Consider the following 22,272-nt stretch of genomic DNA (forward strand, 5'->3'; position numbering starts at 1 on the left):
CACTAAGTGGCGGGTGCTCCCATATTGTCACCTGTGCCTTCCCAGCCATCCAGGCAGCTGCCAAGAGCCTGCAATATTTCGTCCCCAGACCCTACTCCGTCAGAGCAGAGTCCTAGTCACTGTGTGGTGCTGCTGGCCGACCGGGCAGCGAGGGACCCCACTGTGGGAAGGGGCGTCCCCTCCCCACTGCCTGCACCCCTCGGGTGGCCCCCCAGAGCTGCTCACCCTGCAGAGCTGGAGGGGACAGCTCCTTCTGCAGAGAAGCTGCAGAGGACCCTGCTCCCAGGGGGTGCTTTCCTCTGGTCCCAGGGACACTGTTCATCAGTACTTCTCCTGCTCATCACCTGCTCCAGGTGACAAACGGGAAATGAATGAGGAATCTGTCCTCCTCCCACGAGCTCGGTAGGGCCATGGCCCCAGGTCTCCCCTCCTCGAACACATCTTGTAGGGAAAATAATGATCACAACGTCTCCCTCGGCTTCCCGGCCCTGATCTTCATGTTCCTGGGCAGCTTGGAGCACAGCCCATATGTAAAAAGCAGACACTTTAGCGCCGGTAATGAGCCCAAAGTAGCCCAGGCAGACGGGGTTTGCGGTGCAGGGAAAGGGGGCTGCAAATGAAGGGCTGCCGGAGCCGGCAGCCGGTGTGCGATGAGCTTCTGCATAAAAACCTGCTGCTCTGGATTTCCACGAGCAAAAGGCGCCCCCGGGTCCACTGGATGAGGTTATTTCCTGAGGATGTGGGCTTTCCAAAGAAGGATTTCCCCTCACCCTCAGGACGTGATGAGCGAGCGGAATGTTTGTGTCCCTTCAATCTTGGTCTGTTGAAATCCTGGCCACCCATGGGAGGTATCAGGAGGGTCCTGAGGGAGGTGACCACATGGGTACGCGGATCCCAGACTTCCAGCAGCCAGAAACAAGTTTCTATTGTTTGTGAGTCCCCGGGTCCACGGGTTTCTGCTGTAGCAGTCACAACTTGAAAGGACAGGCCGAGCCTCTTGCTTCCTGGGGTATGTCCCAGGGAAGACTGCCCCTCGGAGCCAGGTGGACAGCCAGGCGGGTTTCCTGAGCCTCCTACCTGGGGTCTCAACGGTGCACATCCATCTCAGTGCACATGACCTTTCTCCCACAACAGGACGGGAGCTCTCCATCCTTACAGTGTGAGCCCTCGTACTGTGCTTAGCACATAGCAGATGCTCAGTAAGACACATTCAATTGAACCGGTTCCGGGTGGCTGGCTATTGGGGCTTCCATCTAACGTGGGGCTGACACAAGAAGCCAGGTGACCCCTGGCACAGATACTCCTTCCACAAGAGGTGGGGGACTAATGGGAGAATCCTGCTCTCTCTTGTCCCATCAAGAAAGATTTCTTGGGGCAGATGCATCCTGACCCAGTTTGAGAGGGCTCTGGACACTACTGCTGCTGAGCCATGGTCAGCTAGCCAGGGAGCCTCCCCGTCCCCTGCCCTGTCTCCCTCACATGTGCTAAGTGCTCCATCCTCCAAGGCCAGGTGTTCCGCCGGTGACTGCTCTGTGGGCAAGGGCCCATCTCCAGAAGGATTGTTCTAGCATGGCTAGCTCCACCCAGCAGGCCGTGGAACTGAAACGACTCCCCAAAGCCCAGTGCTGAAACAGTGGGCTAACCTGGGGCTTTACGCGGGAGGCAGTGGGACCCTGGGGGTGGAGCCTAGAGGGAGGAAGTTAGGTTATGGGGGCGTGTCCTTGAAGGGATACTGGGAGTCTAGCCCTGTCCTGGTTCTCTCTCTCACTTCCCAACTAGAGTGTGCGGAATCACACACTCCATGACCTGATGTGAGACCTGGTATGCTGTGTCACCATAGTCCCCAAAGCATAGGAACCAGCCAGGAATAGACCGAAACCTCTGAAACCATGAGTCAAAAATAAACCTTTCCTCTCTATCAGTTGATCATCTCAGGCATTTTGTCACAGTGACAGAAAACTGACTATACTTCACTCTGATCTGAGATACAGGTCACCCTAAGAGTGGTAACTGAACATGACCTGATGCAAGCAATTGGAAGCTCCCAACCCCTAGGCCCAAGAATGAGGCATCAGGCAGGAAAGTCCTAGAGCAATTCTGAGGCCAAGGAGACCAACTACAGAAAGATGCAAGCAACAAATCCTTTTCAATTCTTGCAATGCACCAGCGCCCCCTCTCCCTCCCACAAGCAAAGGGAAAGCCAGTCACCTCCTGCATATCACAAAGATGAAATCAAATGTTCAGCTGGTTAAAACTGCTACCCAGAGAGGCAAGCCCTCTGAGAGGGGGTCCAGACTTAGCCTAGAAAAACACAGGCTGCCCAGTGAAATTTGAATTTCAGATAAACCAGCAATAACTTTTAGGATAAATGTGTGCCAAATATTGCAAGAGATACACTGGCAGTAGAAATGTTTTCTTATTTTTCTGAAGCTCAAATATTTCTTTATCTGTCCTTGGGTAATCCTGCGCCACTGCAGAATCTCCAGTGTGTTCTGGTCACAGGTGGTGGCCAGACACAGGGGGCAGAGAAGCAGGATGCCACCTGGGGCCACCCAGAGAGGCTGAGATCCATTGGTGAGACCCAGAGATCAAAGGGAAAGACCCCTGGCCAAGTGAGTCAGATCCTTGTCCCTGGAGACGGTGATGAGAGCACAGGGAAAGTCCCAAGTTGTCAGACGCTGAGGCTATATCTGGTGAGCAAGGGCCATGCTTCCTGCCTGACCCTGGGCGTTGTCAAAGGGTCACAGGACCCGCCAGGCAGCTGAGCCTGCAGCTGGGGGACGCCCAGCTCTCTGAGACAGTGCATCCTGTCCTGGGCCAGCCTGCAGGGGCACGGGGAGGTGACATGCACACCAAGGCCATCTAAGGAAGAATAATTCAAAGGAGAGAAGGGGAAATTCATCCACTGAGCACGGACATTGAAGAAATGTGTCTGCTTTCAAACACAGAGAACTGTCCCCAAGGCAAAGGTGCTCCTGAGGAAAATGACATCCGGAGACCATGGCCCGTGGTGGTAAAGACACTATGTCCCCGAGTCCTTTCCAAGCACTTCACCTCTGCGAAGTTGTTCATCCCTACATCCACCCTAAGATGGAGGTATAGTTTTGATCTCAGTTAATAAATAAGGAAACCCAGGCACAAAATGGTCAATTCACTTGCCCAAGGTCACAGCTAGCAAGAGACACAAATGGCATTGACTCCCAGAACCTAGACTCTGAATTGCAGTGATTTCAAATTATTTTTAAAATACATAGAATTAAGTAAAAATAATGCAGGTTAAAATGTATGGGACGTAGCTCGTATTAATCGAGCATGCCGTGTGTCCCAATGACTTGAAGTCCATTATCTATGAGACAGGTTCCCTTGAGCACCTCCACCCTCAGAGAGGTTAGGTGCTCTGTGACCTAAGAACCAGGCAACACCACAGGTCTACTTCCAACACCTGCCAACCTGCCCCCTAGTTTCCCCTGGGCCCAAGGGATCCCCTTTGCATTTTGATGGGAGATAATTCATCAAACCAAGAAATAAACTTTGTCACGAGGAATTCTGGAAATATGTCTGCTTGCGGAGCGCGTCTTCTAGGTGTCTCTGAAGTGTCAGCTCACTGTTGGCTTCCCGAGGCTGGTTCAGAGTCTGTGACTGGGCTGTGTTCTTCCTGTTCTCAGGCTCAGAGGAAGGAGGGGTTCAAGGTCAGCACCGGCTGCAGAGAAGGTCCTCAGGGTGAGAGCCTCTCCGTCTTCTGGAGGGCTTTCCTCCACCGGCCTCTAAACGTGAAACCCACCCTCACTGGGCTTATGGGGCCATTTCTGCTGTGCTTCTTTATAGACTCTTTGGTTTGAAAACCCAGAATGCAGCAGGAACTATGACCCTGGCTGTTAAAGAACGTCTGGGTTTGTTGTTGTTGTTGTTGTTTGTTTGCAGAATCCACTGAAATGAACCTGATTACATTGTTGCGATAAAGCAGGTCAGAAATACTCAGGATGCAAAGAAAGACGGATGGATAGGCTGGGATTTCCACGGCATGAGACCAGTGGGTTGCATCCTTCTGGAGACTTCGGGAGACCCACTTTGTGGACTGAAGTGTAGAGAGAGGGTGCGTGGAGCACCCAGGGTTCAGGAAACCGTGTGCCAGGCGCGGCACCACAGGACAGGAACTACAGGTCCCCCAGGCAGGAAGCTGTCCCATTCCCCTCTGAGGACCTTAGAAAGGCTGGGGACCAGGCCAACCCCAGATAGTCACACCTAAGTACCCAAAAGGGAAAATGCAAACGGACTCAAACAAGGATGGAGGCGGCGTCGACTGAGCGAAGGTGGACCTCAGAGTCAGACAAATCTAAGCCGATTTAATCCAGGGGTCTGTCGCTGACCAGTTGTGGCATGGACTCTCTGAGCCTCAGTTTCCCTGTTTATAAAATGGTGCTCCTAGCAGCTGCACCTGGAAGCCACCGGCTCTGTCCCTGCAGGCAGATGCCTGCAAAGGAGACACAAGCCCACGAGACCCCCAGGACGTGACTAAGAGCCTTCCATGACAGTGGGGAGGGAGACACCCCAGTGACATCCACCAGGTGTCCTTCCTCAGGGTCCTGCTCAGTCTCTCCACCCCTACTTCTCCGCCTCCGCCTCAAAAATATGTTCCTCTTCCTGAGATCTCCGCCCCAGCCTGTCTCTGCAGCATAGCACCTCAGTGAGGTGGGGGTGGGGGTGACCAGTGACACGTCACAGCCCCATGTCCCCCCCCCATACACAGCCTTGCCATAGATTGAGCAATTAAAGAGACCACAGATGTAAACAATAAGCCCAAAACAGGGAGCTCATTCAATGAGCCTCAGCTTCCTCCCAGGCAGAGATCAGATGGCGTGATAGGGCTTCAAGGGACAGAGGAGGAGCTGCTGGGGAAAGGGCTGAGCTGGGGCGGGGACACGGGAGGCAGAGAAGTGGTCAGACCCAGGGGGACAGGAGGCCGACACCAGGGTGGGATGGGCCCCTCCAGGAAGGATGGAGGATGGGCCAGGAGCAGAGATGCGCCCAGGTGAAAGGGTAAAGATGGGAATGGTCTGTCCAGGAGTCAGGGGGAGGTGTGGACCTGTGGCCAGAGAGACCCTCTCTAGGAGAGTCGGTCACCTGCCCTCCCTGGAGGCCGGAAACCGCCTGGTTGGAGCTACTTGTTCTCAGTCTACAAAAAGACACACCCATAAAACCCACTCACGCCCTCTTGGTTTTTTCCTTTCTTTCCTTCCTTCCTTCCTTCCTTCCTTCCTTCCTTCCTTCCTTCCTTCCTTCTTTCTTTCTTTCATCATCTGCCGTAATGAAACAACAAAGCAAACCCAGGGGAATGGAAATAAAGCAGAAGTTTCCAGAAGCTCTGGGTCTTTCTCCATGAAGAAAGCAAAATTAGAAAACCCCTGTGGTGAGCAAGCCCTGCCATTAACACAGACCAGACACGCTTGTGTCTTTCCAGTGTCCGAATTCATTGCATAACAATAAATTCACCAGTGACATCGCTTTCATGGGCTGCAACTCACCAAGTACTCGTGAGTCACTGGTAGACATAAGCAGGACAATCACAGGTTCTTTTATCCCAATTTTAATTATTAATATCTATAACTCTTGAAGCAGGGCATGGTGGTACACGCCTATAATCCCAGCAGCTTGGGAGGCTGAGGCAGGAGGATCTCAAGTCCAAAGCCAGCCTCAGCAAAAGCGAGGCGCTAAGCAACTCAGTGAGACTCTGTCTCCAAATAAAATACAAAATAGGGCTGGGGACGTGGCTCAGTGGCTGAGTGCCCCTGAGTCCATTCCAGGGTACCAAAAAAATTAAAATGATGTTGTAAGGGCGGCCCCTCATCCAGAATTCACACATAGAAACATGGAGGTAGGAAAAGTGCCACATGAGATGGCCTTAGAGAGGCCTCAGAAGAAACCAGACCTGCCAAGACCTTGAGGGTGGACTTCCAGCCTCCGGAATGGTGTGAAAACCAGGCAGACTGTGGCATGTGTCACAGAGCCCAGCAAGCTCCCAATACAGTCCCAGTTTCTTGGCAGAGTCCACGGCTCCAGGGAAGACGGCCCCGTCCTCTCTCCATGTCGTGTCTGTTGCTCTCCTGTGGTCTTCTCGTCCTGCTGTGGCTCTGTGGTGGCCCCAGTGCAGAGCTCTGGGGACAGCACAACATGGCAGAGGGCCAGGGTGCCAGCTCAGGGTTCTTTTCTGCTGCTTCTGAAGCCACTAATGCCATCCTGGGGGCGCCAACCTCAAGATCTCATGGCACCTTCATGGCAGACACCAGGGATGTTGAATGCAGGGATCCAGTGTCCGAGGGGACACTGACCCCAGCTCTCACTTGAGGGGCGCCCCTTCCCATTGCCCGTTCAGTGGGTCTGACGCCTGCTCAAGGCTGAAAGTCCCTGCTGTTCTTGCTACGCACAAGTCGACAGGGTGTGTGAACGGGGTCCACTTCTTTTCTCTCCCGAACCTCCTGGGGTTCAGGCTGATGGCTCCAGAGGCCAGGATGAGTCTTTGTCCCTTAGTGCTCAGATCACATCATTGGCAGAATCTGCTTTAGAAAAACCATCACCAGCTGGCACCTAAGACACCAGACCCCGAGACAGCCTCTTCCTCAGCCCTGCACAGGCTGGGGAGCACAGGGCGGATTTGGGAATGTGTGTGTGCACGTGTTGGAGTCTGTAAATAAGTCAAAATAACACCTGGCATTTTGCCAGGGGAATGTTAAAGTTCGTAAACAAGTCTGGATGGTGCCTGACAAAATGCCAGAGGGAGTGGTTTGAAAAGTAACAAAAGCGAGTCATTAAGTGTGGAGATTTCTTATTGGTTCAGTGCTGTATCGAGTTTATGCTAATTAGATAAGCTGTGTGGAATGTATAAATACTGCTCCTGTCCTGCAATAAACGGCTCCTACTCCTGCTGTATCAACGTACACAAGTTATTCGTCACCCCCCGGTTATTTTGCTGCAGCCGGACTGCGGCATGCACGCACGTGTGCAAGTGTGTGGGGGCTTGTGCGCCTGCCTGGTCAGTCCCTCTGCCTGGCTCTCCTCGCCACCTCTGCAGTCTCCCGTCTCACAGGAGCAGAGTTGAGCCATAGAAATCTCCAGCAAACCTGCGGCTCCCCGGGACGCGGGTGTCCCCACACCGACAAGAAAGCCCTTGAGGTGGAGGGCTTCAGAGACCACACCCTCTTAAGGCTCTCCTCCCGGCTTCCTTCCCATGAGGTATCCTGCACAGAGGAGAAAGTAGGTCAAGGATTAAAACAAAAAGAAGAAGAAGAAACAGAAAAAGGGAAAAAGCATCTCTCTGGGAGAGCACAAGCCTTGTGGAAAGCAACTTCTAACTGGATGAGGTTTTCTTCAGGGGGAGAATCTCTTGTGTAGGATGGCTGTCACAGCTGACTTGTAAGGAACACCCGCCGGTACCTGAGCCTGTCATCCATCAAACACGTGGTCTCGGGTTCCATTTTGAAATGGCAGTTCTGCCCAGTGCCATTCGCAGCCTTTAAATCCAGGACCTGTACGATATGGGCCACCTCGGGGATCCTGGGGGGCATGGGAGCAAGGGAATCCCTGAGAACTCGGTAAATGGACAGAATGGATGAGAGGGAGGGATGAGTCTGACCTGCCAGGTTCCCGGGGACTGTGTGCCAGCCAGGGTTGGAGCCAGGCCATCGGGCAGACTATGTCCAGGGGCCTCTCAGAAAGTCCGACCACTGGGAAGAAACAGTTTGGTTCCCACTGCTCTGGCCTGCATCTGCTCCCTGCTGGGGGTTTTGATTGAAAGAGTGTAAATAGGGGGAATAGAATTTGCAGTGGGATCCAGGTGACAGGCTTGGAGGTGGGCTGACCTAGTCAAAGGCCCCCTGCAGAAAGGGGACTTGAGCTAGGCGCTAGCTAACATGTGTGGGAGAGGGAGGGAGAGCCCTGATCCCAGGCTGCAGGGGGGAGGGGGAAGGGAGGGGCACGGGGGTGGGGGTGGGGACACATGCTCCTTGGGTCCAAGGGCCACCATGCTGGTCTTCATCCCAGGCTGTGATGTGGTGCTCAGCATTCACACGGGTACAGCCAGTACCTCCTGCCACCTTGTTTTTCTCTTTCACAAAGGGAGGAAGGGAAAGAAAGGGAGGGAGAGAGAGAGAAAACTGGATGAATATTTAGCTTCCTCACTGGGCTGATGCCCCTCGCAAGGGTTTTGTCTCCCTGGAAAACGGCTCATCTGGGCTCTCTTCACCTGACACCTTCCTTACCCACAACCGGGGGCTTCTGTTGGGAAGGTACTGCGGTGAGCCATCCCTGTGCCCGGTGAGCTAAGAAAGCAGTCTTCCTACTTTTCTGGAAAGTTCTATACAACCAAATTCCCCGTGGAAAGCATTTAACCATTATGAGCTGTGACTCTGATCAACCTCAGATAGGGCCACAGCAAGTGGTTGACAGTTAGAGGTTCAAGCCATGAACCTCTAGTCATTGAAACAATGAAAACTCGCCTTAGAGCTAAAAGGGACCTTAGAGATGATTTAATGCACCTTTTCAAGAGAAGAAAAAGATCCAGATAATTTTGACAAATGTTTCCAATAACCCATCTTAATGGTGCCAAGCTGAGAACTGAAGCTACATTTCCAAATAATCCAGACTGCACCCCCATCTCACCTCACTTTGAAAAGATCCTTGGGAAGAGATCTTTGCACGCACAGGTTTGTTGCAGTGCCCGTAAAGTCTTCCTCCTGCATAAATCAGAAATGTGACCCTATCCTGGTTGACCTGGCTAAAATTAATACGCTTGCAATAAAACACACCAAACCCATAAAAAATAAGTATTATTTCTCTTTCTTAGCATTTACTTAGTGGGCTTTGGGGAGACGGTTTGGACAGCCAATATTTCTTTAAATTGCTGTCCAGGGAAAACTGAATTGGTGATTTCTTTTTCTCTCAACAAATGTTCCTAAAACAGGCAGTGACCTTTAAAATCATTCCAGAGATGATTTCTTTCTAAAAGTAGCTGTTGTGTTCTTTAAACATTTGCATTAACTGATTGGTGAAAGGAGAAGTTTGACAGTTCTGTGGGGAAGACAAGAGCCGGCAGTCGCTGGTGGCGCGGTACATCCCGTCGCAGGGTGGCTGAGGGCTGCAGGGACCCAGGAAATGTGGGTTGGGGGGGCGGCAGGGAGGAGCTGTGGACTCTGGGAACTGGACACCTGAGCTGAGCAGACCCTGGGAAGAGGGCTGCCCAAGCCTAGGGGCTGCAGAGACCCTTGTGTCGTTTCAGTGGAAGTGACAGCAGCATCTTCCTGCTCTGTCTCTCCCCAGTTCATGAGAAGAGGTGTCTTTTCCCAGGTATCATTCTGCATTTCTGCCGAGGGAGCCTCAAGGAGAGGGAACATCTGATCTTCACGCTGCTTCCGTGTCACCTTTTTTGGCCCCTCCATCAAAACTGCCCTGATCAATGGCTGCTCTAAGGCTAACAGTGGAAAACTTCTTGTGCGCATCCTACATGATTTCTCAACAGGCTGTGGATGACCAGCCCCTCTTTGGGGACACTTTTCTCCCTGGCAACTGGACTACTCATTCCCAGCCCTTCTGCTCCCCCTTCTCTGTTGCCAGTGACCTCCTCCCTGCACAGGGCTTACTTGTTGGGGTTTGTTGGACCTTGGTCCTGGGTTACTTCCTCTTCTTACCTTCTCTTCTGCTTGGAGAGATTGACTGTGCTGCAGAAACCCCAGAGCATTTGGAGAGTACGGTAAGGGGAACACCTTCCCACTAAGGGAAATCCAAACTTCAGGACCAGGGAAAGTCCTTTCACCCCCTCAGGTAGCACCAGCAGGGACCAGTAAGACCCCGGTGACTCCAGAGAAACTCAGCAGACCAAATGCTCCAAAACTTCAACTGTCATTGGAACCAAAACCCATGAAGATAAGGCGAGGCACACACCAAGAGTAAACAGAGTGATTGCTGATATGAAAGAGTTACATAGGAACCAGTCTCCTAAAATTACAGAAAAAAAAAATGTACAAGATACAATTAAAATATTGCCATCATACCAGGAAAAAAAAATAACGACAACAACAACAAAAATCACAGCTTGAGTGAGCAGAGACTAGTAACTCATGCCAACTTCAGGATGAATCAGATGTCAGGATTATCAAAGGATTTCAAAGTAGCCATCATAAAAATCGCATCAGCAATCAATTATTCTTGAGCTAAATGAAATGAAAAATCTGAGTCAATAAATACAAGCTATAAAAAAAAGAACCAAATGAAAAAAAACCCCACAAAAACACGAATTAAAGAAAATTACTGCATGGGTTCAGTAAGAGAGTGGAGATGATAGAGGATATTATCATTGAACTTGGGGACAGATAATAGAATTCACACAATCTGAAAAAAGAAAATATGATAATAGTAAAAAAAAAATCAGATACTCGTGGGCCAATAATAAAAGACAACATTCATATCACATCCTGATGGGGAGGAGAAAGAGGGCAGGACGGGAAAAGTGTTTGTAGATAGAATGGCTGAATATTCTTGAATTTGGCAAAAGACCCAGATCTGCACATCCAAGGCGCTACATAAATACCAAACAGTGTAAAACCAAAGCAATCCACACCATCACACGTTATCATGTAACGTCTGAAAACTAAAGTCAAAGAAAATCATCTTGCAATCGGTGAGAGAGAATCCACACATCACGTGCAGGCCACAGCAATTAGAATGACAGCAGGTTCTTCAGAGAAAATCACAGAGGCCCGGAGGAAGTGGACCAGCCCTTAGCCAAACACAAATCCTGAATGTGGCAAAATTATCCATGAAGAATGAGGGGAAATACAAAAAGAATAATCTCAAGGGAAAACGGAAAGGATTTGTTACTAGCAGACCCACACAGCTAGAGATTCGACCATCAGCTAAGGGAAGGTCTTCAGATAGAAAGAAAATAATAAAAAATGAATCTTTGAGTCTTGGAAAGAAAAAAGAAGCAATGAAAAGAGCAGAAATATGTATAATGTTAGAATACCCTGTTCTTCACGAGCTTTGTCAGGCATATTTGATCATTGAAACCACCATCACATCTGATACGCAACACAATGCTGTTTCAAAGTAGGGAGTAGAGATTTCCTTGCCTCAGTGGACAGTAGAGCATCAGGGCTGGGGTGGTGGCTCAGTGGTAGCGCATTTGCCTGGCATGTGTGACGCACTGGGTTCGATCCTCAGCACCACATAAAAATGAAATAAAGATATTGTGTCCACCTAAAAAAAAAAAAAAAAACTTAAAAAAAAAAAAAGAAAGGTCCAAATCATTCAAGACATGATCCTAAAACAGCTTGAGTAAACCTCAAGATGACAAGAAATGTGAAACAGGCAGGGAAGCAGAAGAAAGAAATGGAAACCAAACAATAAAATGGCAGATTCCAACACTCACGTCTCAGTCATCATCGGAAACAGAAGTGGTGTAAATACTGGAATTGGAAGGCTGCATTTTAAGAAATGACCAAACTGAATGCAGCCTCCAGAAAACTCACTTTGACCTCAATGACATAGATAGGCTGGAGGTGAAAAACTATAGGCATTCCTATAAAAAAAAAAGCAGAACCAGCCATATTCATATCTGATAAAGTAGACTCCAGAGAAAACTATTAGAGATGAAGATGAAAATTGCATCCTACCCAAGGGACCCAACCCATCAAAGTGAAATTACAGTCCTGAAAGTGAACGCACCCTACATCCTCATCTCAAGATATTTGTAGCAACCACTGAAAGAGCTGATAGCAGAAGAGAAAAGCCCACGATTATCGCTGAAGATTTCAATACTCCCTTCTCAGCAATTGATAGAACTACTGGAAAGAAAATTAGCAAAGGACAATCAACTGTGATCATAATCCGCATATACAGCCCGCTCCACCAAACAACAGCAGAATACGTTTTTGGGTTTTTTTTCCCATTGCCCAAGGATCATGCACCAAGTTAAACCAATCATATCACAGAGAATAAAATACATGTCAAAAAATTTTTAGGGAGTTGCTGGAGACTGGGCCCAAGGCCATACACATGTGGGAAAGCTCTCACCCACTGAGCTATGACTCCAATCTGACCTGAAAAAGTGTTAGAGAATTATAGTCAATAAATGTGGTCTCCCGCCATAATGGAATCAAACAAGAAATCAGTAACATAAAACAACAGGAAAAGAAGCAAGCATGTAGGAATTGAACAACTTAGAAATAATCTCTTGATCAAAGAGATAGTCTAAAAGGGAAATTTTAAAAAATGTACTCTGGGATCACTGGGTTCTGTATCTGCAGATCCAATCAAGCACAGATTGAAAATCTACTTTTTAGAAGTTCATCTGTAATGAATATGCATAAGCTTTTTTCTTGTATTTAGTTCCTAAATAATAGAACGGCAATTGTTTATATAATGTCGACATTGTTTTAGATATTACGAGTAACCTAGAGATTATTATTTAAAGTGTATGAGAAGGGTTTGGGTGTAGCTCAGTGGGAGAATACTTGCTCTGGATAAAAAGGGCCAGGGGTTTGATTGCCAGCACTGCAAAATAAAATAAAATCTATGAAAGGATATAGGTCGGTTGTATGCAAATAGTACACCATATTATGTAAGCACATCTGTGGGTTGTGGTATTTGTGAGGGGTTCTGGAACCAACCCCCTGCTGATACTTAGAGGCAACTGTGCATAGAGCCGAGAGGAAAGAAAAATACAGCCTGTTGAAATTTGTGTAATTAAGGGAGTAATGTGAGGAAAATCGTGATGCAAAATGCTACATTTGATTAAAGAAAGGTCTCAAATCAATAGTCTGAGTTACTACCTCAAGAAACATTTTAGAGGAGCAAAATAAATGCAAAGCAAGCTAAAGGAAGGAACTAATGAACATAAGACTAGAAATCAATGAAACCACAACAGGGAAAGAACAGAAAAAACTGATATGAAAATAAAAGCTGGTCCTTAAAAAACAATCAATACAATTGATAAGCCTCTATCAAGAGGGTCAAGAACAGAGTCAGAGAAGACCCAAAGTCTGCCCCCTTTCATCCACTCTTGTCAGGAATGGAAGGGGGTGCATCACTGCAGGTCCTGCATTGTTGGAAAAGTAACAAGGGAATGTTACAAATAGCATTAAACTCTTCTATCTGACAAATTAGAAGAATTGCACTATTTCCTTGAAAATCACAAGCTGCCAAGTCGAGCAAGATGTCAGAATAACCCTGTAGCCACTAAGGAAATTGAATTAGTAATTGAAAAGCTCCTAAAAAGGAAATCTCTGGGCCCACATTCACTAGAGGAGTCTACCAAACATTTAAAGAAGAATTAAAAACAATTTTACACACTTTCCTCCAGTAAGAAGAATACAAGGAAATGTTCCCCCAATTCATTTCATAAAACCAATATTATCCTAATACAAAACAAAACAAAACAGAAAAAGAAACTACAAAGAAAATCAAAGACCAACAACTCTTATGAAGTTGGATTTTTAAAATTCTCAGCAAGATAGTCACAAAACTCACCCTGTAATATATAACACGAATCCCCCAGTAAACAAGTGGGACTTCTAGATATGCAAGGCTGGTCCAACATTCAAAATCATTCAATGCTAGGTGCCATAGCAATCAGCTAAGTAGAAATATATAGCCTATCCATGCACCCCAAAAACTCTTTGGCAAAATCCAACCCCATTCATCATAAAAATATCAACATGCTAAGAATATAGGGGAATCAATCCACTAAAGAGTATCTACAAAAGGAAAAACCACAACTAATATCCTACTTAGTGGGGAAATAGTGAATGTTTTCCCTTTAAAGACTGGAACAGGGTAATGTCCGTTCTTACCACTATGATTCAACATAGTAAAGGAACTTTACTTACTGAAATAAGGAAAACAAGAAATAAAAGACATACATACTGGGAAGAAATAAAACTAGACTTTTAGATGATATGATTGTCTTTATAGAAAAGCCTCAAGAATCTATGGGAAAAAAAAAAAAACTTCTAGAACTAATAAATGAATTCAACAATGTACAGGACTCAAAACCAACAAAAAATCGATTCTATTTCTATACACTAACCCTGAAAATTTGGAAAATGAAATAAAAATACAATGCCACTTATAGTTGCTTCAAGGACAATTAAATACTTAGGTGTGCACTTAATAAAGCGTGTTCAGGATCTCTATGTTGAAAATTGTAACATATTGATGAAATACATTTTTAAAAGACCGAAATAAGTGGGATCTGTCATTGATTGGAAGATTCAATATACTAAATGTGTCTAAATCTATAGAAAAGAAACAAATGCATCCAACTCAATGAAACGCATGACGAGCATTTTCTATATACAAAGCACTAAAGTGGACATTCTAAGATATAAACAATTTAGATTGATCTAAAACAATCACCATCCAAATCCCAGGAAGGTTTTCTGTAGACATAGTAGTCTAATTAAAAAATGTCTATGGTAAAGCTCAGGCCTTACGATAGCTAAAATGACCCTGATAAGAATAAAGTGAAAGGAATCCCTCTAGGAGGACCTAGGATGTAGGGTTTGGGGTACAGGTCAGTGGGGGTGCCTGCCTAGCCTGTGGGAGGACCCAGCACACACACCTCACATACAATCAAGTCATCAAGACAGCATGGTATTGACAGTGATAGAAGAGAGATCCATGGAACAACAAGGGCATTGAAATAGATGCACACAAATATGTCCAGCTGATTTTTGACAAGTACAAAGGCAATTCAATAGAGGAAGAATTGCCTTGAGCAATTGGACATCTACAGGCTAAAAGAAAAAAAAACCTAAACTTTACATTTAACTCAAAGTGTATCATGAACTTAGAGGTAAAATGCAAACCTATGAAACTTTCAGAAATTGGGACTTCACAAAAATTTTTAGACTTAAATCAAAAGTACCATCTGTATAAGGAAAAGTTGACAAACCAGACCTCATCAAAAATAAAAACTTTTGCTCTGTGAAAGTTCATGTTCAGAGGATGAAAAAAATAAGCTACAGAGTGGGGGGAAGTATTTGCAAATCACATATTCAACAAAGGACTAGTATCTGAAATATATAAAGAATGTATAGAACTCAACAGTGAGAAAAAAAAAAACAATCCAATTAGAAAATGGGGGAAAGACATGCATAGATATTTCACCCAAAAAAGGAGGATGTACAGGTAACTAATAAGCATAGGAAAAGATACTTCAACAGCCATTAGAGAAATTCAAATGAAAATCATGTAGATATCACTACATACACATCACAACTATTAGAATTTTAAAAGTTGAACAATATGAAAAGCTGTCCAGAATTAGGAGAAACTGGATCATGCATATATTGTTGATGGAAATGTAAAATAGCATATCCACTGCCCCTGCAACTATACCCTCATCTTCCATCTCAGAGAAATGAAGACATGTTCACACAAAAACCTGTGCATGAGTGTTTATAGCAGGTTTATTTGCTAGAGCCCCAAATAGGAATCTTTCCAGATGCTCTTCAATAGGTAATTGGTGAAACCAGCTGTCTGCTACTCATAGCAAGGAATGAATCACTGATGCACACAACTTAGGTGAATCCCCCATGAGTTATTGTGAGTGGGGAAAAGGCCAATCACAACGGTTATATGCTGTGTGATTTCATTTATTTAACATTTTTGAAATGACAAAAAAAATGTTAGAAATGGAGATTAGAAAATTATTGGTAGAAGTTAGTCACTCACTGCTGGAGGTTCGGGGTGGAGGCTGAGAGCAGGAGGCGGGGGGGCGTGTTTTCGTAAGAAGGCAGCATGAGAATATGAGGGATCTCAGAGATGTTGAAACGATTCAAGATCTGGACAGAGGTGGCTATGTGAACCCACTAAAGTGAGGAGATGGTACGGGATCTAACGCACTTGGGCACACACACACACACACACACACAAGTGCCAGGAAAACTGAGAATCTGGGTAAATCAGTGGGTTGTGCCAGTGTCCCTCTCCTGGTTCTGATCTTACACTATGGTTTTGCAAAATGCTACCACTGAGGAAACCCAGTAGAGTGTACAGAGCTAACATGTGGTCAAGATCAAGGATATCTGTTTGGACTTTTGGGTTCTCACACAGTGCCAGCACCGAGCTCTTCCCATCGTAGATTCTCCGTGAAACCTGGGGAATCCCATATTGCAGCGGACAGTATCCCCTGATGAAGTCGATGTGAAAGATCAACTGAGTCTTTGCCACGAGACACCTGGAAGCATTTCCATGACAGTGTGTTTACCTATTCCAAGGACCGTCTTCCACATGCAGACTCGGGCATAGGCAGTCCCTATGTGCTCTGCATTCAACACGCATACGCATCTCACGCACAACACCATGGCTGTGTTATTACTAGGGTACCACAAGAGTCTCAAGTGGTGGTTCTCATGGCAACCCTCAAAGAGCCACTTCACCAGCGTACTTGCAGATCACTGGACGTGACTCATGTTTGCAATCCCACTTCTGCAGGGAGGCGTAGGCTTCCTTCTTGTGTTTATCTCTTTGCTGATTTTCAAGCACACTGTGGTTACAAGTTGATAAATGATCGACGTTATTTTATCTCAGAGGCCCCTATCCTGGGCCCATCTGTAGAAAAGAAAGGAACATATTCAACTCAGTGAGACGCATGACGATCATTTTCTATATACAAAACACTAAAGTGGAGATTCTAAGAGAAACCAAGATGAATAAAGATGCCTTCAGGCAGATGACAACATCATATGGAGGATCTTTGTGCCAACATTACAGCAGAAGATGGGCTTCGGTATGAGCTGTTTTGTAGACCTCGGGAGAAGTGACTTCTGGCCAGTGCCCATCCAGGAAGAAGTGCAGAAGTTCTACTGAGAAAGACGCTCACCACATCAGTGTGTCTGCGATTCCTGGCTTCAGAACTTGCCATCAGGTGATCTTGGGCCACTTCCCCATCTTTAGAATCAGGAAAATACTGTCAACCACTCAGAGTTGGACAGGAGAATAAAAGGTCATATATGTGACCTACTTAGCACAAAACTGGCATGTAGTAAGTGCTTCATCAATGTCAGCTGTTGTTATTTGAGCTGGTAGGATTAAAAAAAAAAAAGACAAATAAACCAGGAGGCCCCTGGTTGCAGACAGAGAGCAGGGCAGCAGGATGGGTGCTATAACAGGCCAGAGGTGAGTCTAGACCTCTGTCTTAGTCCACTTTCTGTGCTATAACAGAATATCCAAGGTCGGGTAATTTGCAACGAAAAGAGGTTTACAGTTCTGGAGGTTCAAGAGCATGGCACTGGCATCTGCTTGGCTCTGGTGAGGACCTCATGGGAGAAGGCAGCACAGTGACGGGCACTTATATGAAAGTGGGTGATGCAGCCCATGCCAAAGAGGGATTCAGGGGAAATGCCAGGCTCCCTAGAACGCGTCTTCTTGTGAGAATTCACCCATTTCCGTGAGATCCATGTCAGTCCTTTCCAGGGTCGGGGTCCTCATGACCTAATTACCATCCCCAGGCTGCACCTCTTCAAGTTTCCACCAGCTCAACACTGCCACCCTGGAGGCCAGGCCTCCAGCCTGTGCACCTCTGGGGCAAACCACAGCCGAGCCACCACCCGCTTCCCCGGGTGGCTGCCACGGGGCACGAGCAGATGCCTTGCGGTCCTCGCAGTGCCTTTTGCTGAGGCCTGGAGACGGTTTTATTTATACCATGACCAGCTTCTTTCCCAGCCAAGGACAGATGTGATGTAGGCTCGCCCGTGGGAGCCTCTCTCCGTTCCCCCGCCCCTGCCGTGTTTAGCTCCCCTTCCTCTCTGTGCTGGGCTGTCTGCAGAGCTGTAGAAGAGCCCCTCTCCCCTGGTCCCCCACGACAGTGTGGCCCTCCAGGAAAGGAGAGGATCCCTCGCTATCACAACCCCCTAACACACACATGCCCGCAGCTTTCGCGTGAGAACAGCGTGATTTCAGTCCCTGCCTCTTATCTCAGGGAAGGTTCCCCCATTTCCTGGGGGTGGGGGTTTCTGGGAAGCCGTGAGATTGCATCTTGCAGCTCAAAGCATTTTTTTCCTGCTTGCTTTGAGTCAGCTTTGTGAGGCGCCATGACACCGACATGTGCTTTCCGCAGACTGGTCGGTCCTGTGGGTCCAGGCGGCTTCTCAGAGGCAAACCCTCTCTGTGTCTGGCAGCCTCAGCCCCCATCCTGGAACTTGGCAGAAGCTGACAGGGTCAGTTGTGGTGTCTGCCAGTCACTCAGCTGTTTTCACACGGAGAACTCTGTGGGGTAGAGAGGAAACCGTAGCTGAACATGCCAGGCAAGAACTTCTAGAAGTGTCTGTCGGTGGACGGTCCTAGGGAATTCAGGAAACACAGTAACAATGAGCTATTTTTTTTTTTCAGAAAGAGCAATTCTGGAGTGGGAAGTGCCATTTGATTGCTTTCTTGACAAATGTATTGGACAGGGAGCCTGGTCAGGAGTGGATTAGGGAGTCTGGGGCCTCCACAAAGCCCATCCCCAGGGACCGGGGGGCTACAATACAGGTAAGTCAGCAGCAGTCGAGAGGAAATTGCCACTGAAGTTTTGCAACCTGAAGTCTAGAAAGGGCAGAGGTGGGTACGTGAGCAGAAGTAAAGGGGTGATCACCCAGGCAACCTGCAAGCTGTCTGCCAAAGACACGTGGAGGTCAGGGCATGGGGGATCGCCACGGTGGCCCAGAACCGTCCAGAGTGAGGCATCTCTGCTTCCCGGAGATGGCTGTGGCACAGAGCCAAGGCCACTGTCACCCTGGGGCTCTCCTCTCTAAGTGAGGAGCATGCAGGAACAGAACCCAGGATCTCATCCCACCCCAAGACACTAACTCACCACCTGGTGTACTCTCCAGTGCCCCAGTGAGACCTGGAGCACCTTCTCCAGGCTTGAAAGGAGACTCCTGGTCCCCCTTAGCCAAAGTCCCCAGGTCTAGGGCCTCCACTGTGATTAAAAAGTAGCTTCTGGAGGGAATAAGTCGAGGTGAGCTCTGGGCCGGTCACAGGTAAGGTGGGCCTCCTTGCCTTCCACTCCTCCCTCTGCCCACCAGCCCACCCCCTCGGAGGGACAGGCACAAGCACCCTAGAGCCCACTCTTTGTCAATTTGTCCTGGAAGAATCACCAGAACTCTGCCTAAGCACGCACAGGCACAGGGGGACAGCCCCGTCCAGCAGATCAGCCCATCGACGGCAGGGAGGGTCAGACCCTGCAGGCCCCACCCCACCTTGAAGCTCAGCGTGACCAGTGGCCATGGAACACATACCATCTTGAGCTCACGGCCACCTGGGGTTCGGGGGAGCTGGACACTCAGGCCTTCTGAAGGGGATTCTGGGAAGGCGTCCCTGCCCTGGGCGGGAAGTTGGGCTCAGTGAACCTCCAAGTTCTTGTGGCTTGGGCCCCTCACTGTCCTGGGCCCACCCAGCATGGTTCTCTTACTCTGGGCCACAGGTATTTACAGTGGCACAACTTCTGGCCAGGTCTCCCCTGCACACCCCCCCACCCCCCGCCTGCTCCTGGCCGACAGGTGGCCTGACTCTGGCATTTCCTCTCTGGGTCCCCGGGGTGCCAGCTCTGCCCGGCCTCTGGAAGAGCCTGGGCCTCCCAGGGGTCAGGCACACTTCCCCTCTGGTGAGGTCTGCACGGTGACCCACTGACCTACTTTTCGGGACTGCTTGGGGTAACTCAGCACCCTTGCAAGTGGCAGCTGCCCCCACACACACGGATCTGTGATGTTTCAAGTCTGTAACAGGAAACGTGAGGGTAACGGCCTTGCAGATAGAAATACAATGCACTGAGGTGCCCACGGCCATCGGGCGGGCTCAGGCACACCGTTATCATCCTGAGAGCCGTGACAAGCCCATCTTTATTTTTCCCTCCCAGGTGGCTAGCTCTGTGTTGAACTAATTTGTTCATTTACCCTGAGACTTTCAGCTTAATAAGATTGAAAAGCTCTGTGTGTGTGTGTGTCTGTGTGTGTCTGGGTGTCTATGTGTGTGTCTGTGTGTGTGTCTGTGTGTGTCTCTGTGTATGTGTGTGTCTGTGTGTGTGTGTGTGTGTGCACGTACTCTGTATTTGTTTTGCCTTCTGAGGGTTGGAATATCTGGATTGAATGGATCACTCAGAAAGAAATTTCCAGAACGTCTTGGATCATTTGCACAAAACAAAGAGTCTGAAAATGGCCCAGGAAAAACATCCTCATGGATGAAAGAGCCGTCACCCACAAAACCAAACCAACATGGCAGTCCGTGCACAGTCTCGGCGTCGTAGATGATCCGTACCTTGACGGAGAGCCACAGCGAGTGTTGAAAGGCTTTCTCTCCTGCTGGGTTAATGGCTTTGAAGGAAGGACAGGGCAGTAGGGCACCACAGGGCCTGACCAGGGCTGTGCAGAACAGGCTGGAACACGGAGGCCCCGGGTCGGGGGGAGGCGGGCACCTGCTGATAGAGGAGAAGCCCTCTGGGGGGGGGCAGGGAGATGGGAGGCAGGGGATCTGGCCCAGCAGGGAGGGGCCTCTTCCCTGAGGTGTCGCCCCTGTAACGTGTCCTTCCTTATTAATGGCACCAGTGCTCAGCTGCCTCACCAGCTAGGCGCTCTCCCAGTCATTCTGATCCTCAGCCCTGTCATCTGTATCCTTCCAGGGCACCCGTGTCTGCGCTTGGGTCTGTCTCTGGGTCCCTACATCAACAGCTCGTTCCCAGGAGCAGACCCCTCTCTGTCTCTGAAGCTCTGTCTGCTCTGGGTTTCCAGAGCATCCTGAGGTTGGACCACCAGCCCCCACCTGACACCCAGCCTGGACCTGAGAGGCATGCAGACGGGTCCAGAGGAGGACCCTTGACGTCGTCCCTGCCAAACCTGAAGTTGTCCTAGTCTCTCCACCTCAGTTAACACATCATGATTTAGTAGCCAAACACTGGGGTCCACTTTGGTCCCTGACTTTTCTTTCCACAACTCCTGGGGGTTCTACCCAGTTCACGCAGAGTCTGTCAGTTTCTCAGCACCCTGGGCCCCCAGCATGCTTTTCAACCCCATCCCCACACCCGAACTACTGCCATGGCCGATTAAAATCCTCTGCCTCCTTCAAACCACCCGCAGAAGCAATTCTTTCCAGAGCTTTTAAAAACTGAAAACAATCATGTCCTGCCCTGCACAAAACCCTCCAGAGCTCCCTGTCTTCCTCAGAACAAGCCCCAGTGTCTCTGAGTGGCCCTTCGCCCTCACTCTCGGCCCCATGCACTGCCAGGGCTCTAGCAGAGCAACTCGCAGGGCGGGGCTTCTGTTTTGTCATTGCTGTCGCCCAGTGTGCAGCAGACTCATTCTCTCTCTCCTTGTCTCTCTCTCTCAATTAGTTCCCTTGTTGCTTATAACACAATGCCACAGGCTGGGTAAGTTGCAAAGAAAAGAGGTTCATTTGGCTCATAGGTCTGGTCTAAGGGCAAGAAGCAGTATCTGATGATGGCTTCTCGTTCGGAGAATTCCAAGGGGATGCAAAGGATCACATGGCTAGAAACAGGGTCCACGCACGTGTGTGTGTGTGGGTATGTGTGTGTGTGTTTCCTTTTTTTTTTTTTTTTTTTTTTTGAATGGGGTTTTGCTATGTTGCCCAGGCTGGCCTGGAACTCACGATGCTGCCATCTCAAGTCCCTGGATATCTGGGATTGTAGGCATGTGCCACCACACCTGGATCTCTCTCTATTTTTATAAAGCCCCCAGGATTCAATCATGAGGCACCACCCTGATGACCTTATCTAACCCTGATCATCTCCAAAGGTACCAGCTCTCCACACTCGAGTCAGATTAAGCTTCTGCCTTCTTGATACCTCACAGTGGAGATCAAACTCCATGAGTGTCGGAGGGGGTGAGCCACATTCAACCATAGTGTGTGCATACACACACACACACACACACGCATACATATACATACTAACACACACAACACATACAGGCACACACGTACACACACGCACACACACACACAATATCCACTCCTTTCTTCGTCCTCACTGCATAGCAGTCCATGGCATGGATTTACCATAATTTGTTTAACTACTCTCATACTGATAAGAAATTTTTCATCAGTGTGATTAACAAATACAATGGAGAAAGGGAACAGTTTTAATCCTCACATAGGAAGCCGTGGAAGGGCCTCAGGGTGTCTGGAATCCTCTAAAGAACGTGCTTGGTTCTGGAGACTGTGGTTCTCTACCTTCTCAAAAGTTATAAATCACTGGGTCAGTACCTTTGCTTAAACTGACCCAGGCCATCC

At 48.4% G+C, this 22,272-nt stretch overlaps 1 protein-coding gene and 1 long non-coding RNA gene across 2 annotated transcripts in view; one reads left to right on the forward strand and one right to left on the reverse strand.

Annotated features, from left to right (window-relative positions):
* Rpl31 (ribosomal protein L31) overlaps positions 1–18,227 on the reverse strand; it is a 306,946-nt gene extending 288,719 nt beyond the window's left edge. Inside the window, exon 1 of the mRNA XM_071601835.1 lies at positions 18,223–18,227. The gene's annotated coding sequence lies outside the window, so the exon portion shown is untranslated. The remainder of the gene's footprint in view (positions 1–18,222) is intronic.
* LOC139701824 (uncharacterized) lies at positions 18,147–20,507 on the forward strand. The gene is made up of 3 exons (XR_011704423.1): positions 18,147–18,296; positions 18,382–18,522; positions 20,098–20,507. It is a non-coding gene; the product is annotated as an uncharacterized lncRNA (long non-coding RNA).
* Positions 20,508–22,272: the final 1,765 nt, after the last annotated feature.

Source organism: Marmota flaviventris, chromosome 14 (genome assembly GCF_047511675.1).
Source record: "Marmota flaviventris isolate mMarFla1 chromosome 14, mMarFla1.hap1, whole genome shotgun sequence".
Lineage (NCBI taxonomy): Eukaryota > Metazoa > Chordata > Mammalia > Rodentia > Sciuridae > Marmota > Marmota flaviventris.